This window comes from Frankliniella occidentalis, unplaced genomic scaffold (genome assembly GCF_000697945.3).
Source record: "Frankliniella occidentalis isolate FOCC.00 unplaced genomic scaffold, Focc_3.1 Scaffold28, whole genome shotgun sequence".
Classification (NCBI taxonomy): domain Eukaryota; kingdom Metazoa; phylum Arthropoda; class Insecta; order Thysanoptera; family Thripidae; genus Frankliniella; species Frankliniella occidentalis.
Window position 1 is genome coordinate 2,165,189 of NW_026267158.1, and position 3,114 is coordinate 2,168,302.

Below are 3,114 nucleotides of genomic sequence, written 5' to 3' on the forward strand. Positions count from 1 at the left end.
GTTTAGTATAGAATATGTTTTGGTATGTTTTGTGTTAAATGTATCATCTGCTAAAAAAAATCGTGTTCAAAAAGTGCTCTGGACACATGTCTGAGTAACCGGACTGGCAAGTAGACAATAAAACGTTTTTTCCGATTTCTTGAGGAGAATTCAGAGGATAAGCATGGTGTTTTTTACGTTTTTCACATAAAATTTGCGATGTAGCACATATTGACGTTGGAGCCCCTCACTGGACACTCCCATTGGGCCTATGAGCCACGTCCGAGGCCTGAACGGCGGGGGCGTATTGAGGCCACACTAAAAAGGGGGGAGGGGGAGGGGACACTTGAGGTTGCCGACATACAGGGGCTTTGTCGAGCAATTTTCCTACTTTTCAACCGGCTGTCTAGTAAGGGGCCATTTACAAATGACGTCACGCGTTTTTTGCCTATTTTTCGCCCCCTTCCCCCCTATTGTCGCATTTCACGGTTTGGCCGACCCCCTCACCTGGCGTGACGTCACAAATAGGCATATTGGCCTAAAACTGCAAATTACTATTAGTGATGTATTTTTACCTTGATGTGCAGGTAAATCAAGGGGATCAAATCAAAACATTTAACTTTTCAAATCGTGGTAAATGTCCTCGCTTGACTGGTCTGAGCTACAATTTTTGGTAAATAATACCTTCTGGCGGGTATAGCGTGTTTTAACAGACAATGCAAATAAGAGAAACACGTTACGTCACAGGCCTTTTTGTCACATTTGGTCACGCCAGCACCAACCCCCTCCCCCCCTAAGGGTGCGTGACGTTATTTGTGAACGGCGCCTAAAAACATTTGGGGATACCCTCTAGGGAGGCGGTAGCCACCCATCGCACCTCCCTCAATATACGCGCCTGCTGATCGGTCAGAGATACCGCAAAAAAGACAAAATTTTAGCCCAGAGCACTCTTGTGTCGCAAAGACAGATTATTATATTATTATTTTTTTTTTGGGGGTTGGTAAGCGTTGTTTTCTTATGCAACCCCGAAAAACCCACTCCCACACGCAATTACAGCCCAAACCCCGAACTGACCATCTCTGTGTAATACACTCTGGAAAAAACAAAAGTGCTATCTGGTCCCTTTGGAAGTATGAGTTTATCCTTAAAATCAGCCGTACGGGCGTGAAATCTTTGTAACTATTGTCCGAAATCTCTAAAATCACATAAAATCCCGCGCATTCATTTATTCAGTTATAGAGCACCATGGTTATTCCAGTGCTAGAGCACGCTAGAGCAAACAAGAAGGTTAGACGGTTTGCTCGTGCAGTCCTTTCGTATTCTTGCCGGGACACTTTTATGTTTGGTCGATTATATAACTCGCAATGCGTATTTATGAACCATAGATACGAAAGCTAAACCGCCAAACAATGAAATGCAGCTCGCAATAGAACACTAGATATACAAAAGATGGTATGTATAGGTTAGAGTCTCACGGAAGAGGACGATGGAGACGACGCCGAGGGGCACATAGTGAAAAACGCCAATAAGAACCAGTAATAAGCTTCGGGCTGCCAGAAGCGTGGAAATCACGCACAGAAAATGCCTCACAGCACGAAGATGTCACGTTTACTTACTTCAGATTATGCGGGATACAGTGGAGTGTATCCTAGCGACGGCAGCCGAATGCGACTCTCTGGGCGACCAGAGGCGTTGAGATCAAGACAAGACAGTTATGGATCTCAGCTATGCACAATGTTTGCAAACGTTCAAGTTCGAAATCAGCAAATGAGGAGGGCGATCTGGGAGCTCACTCGAAGCGCCTTCTAAATCAGCTACGACAGGTTGAGGCGGGGGGGGGGGGGCGACGTTTCCGGTCGGTGTCAGTCAAACCAATGGAGGGCGATTGGAGAGCTCACGGTGAAGAACATTCACAGAACGTTGCAATCTCCATGCATCATCCTACCACCCCGCTACCCTATTCCGAACGGTTTAGGGGGCGGTATATAAGAACACAGTGTGTGAGCTCTCCAATCACACTCTAGTATTCTTTCCGAGTTAGAAGAGCAGATACCGTCTGATTCCGGACCTTCACAAAGCCTCGGCCGGCCTCGGCCTATCAGAGAGGGTCTCTCTCGTAGCCGGTTCGCGAAAAGATTTACGTGAACGGTCGAGAATTTGCGATGGTCCGGGAGCAGACGATGCTCCTTCCCCTCCTGTTCTTCTAATTCAGAAAATACCTCACTCTAAATAGACCATTTCAGTTTTGGCAACAAGAGGAAGAACATAATTACCAAATTTTAACAGAATTTAACAGAAAACAGTTGGGCGAGGGCCGGAGGGTAGAGAGCGATTAGAATGAAGTGCTTTTCCGGTTTGTTATTCTTTTCTCCCTCTTATCACCTAACCTGAACTGGTCTGATAACCACATTATTTAAATTGCCTGTAAATTAGGTCAGAAATTTGTGCTTTTGTGTAAGTATGAGTATGAAAGCAGAAAAATAATTCAAATTTGGTCAGGAAGGGTTATTGAAAGCTCCACCCCCACCCTCCCCCTCCACACTCTCACCTTGTTTTAACCGCTTTAGAGTCGTTTCTGCGACATTTTCGGTTACAAATAAGATTCATTAGAGGCATTTCCGCGAACACTCTAATAGCGTCACGTTCAGGCAAGACAAATGACTAACTTCAACAGTGTACAGGTTTAGGATCGCTGTTTCGCAGGCAAACGTCGTCACCGTCCACGCCGGACAGCGGGTGTATTGAGTGGAACATAGCCTATTATTTTTCTGGCAGTGCTGATTAAAGTCGCCCGATGTATAGAGTATAGCCTCCTGTCGGTAGGATCCAATTCCGATCCACAGCGCTGCTAGGCGCCCGCGCGAGAGGCGCCTGACAACCGACGCATAGCCCAGCCCGCCGGACCTTCGCGTTGGTTGGGTTGCCTACCTGTCGGGCGGTCGGGAGCCCGCCATGGGATGGGCGGCCGCGCGGAGGCCGGGAATGGAGCCACCTGCAGCCAGGCTGGAGTGACTGGAGGAGTCGGTCCACGCGGCGGGGAGAGCTTTGCACCGACCTGCATATGAATGTCATTTACTCGCGTCGTTCTGCTGATGAGCGAGGGAGCAGCCAAGGTTTGGAAGTACGTCACGCTGA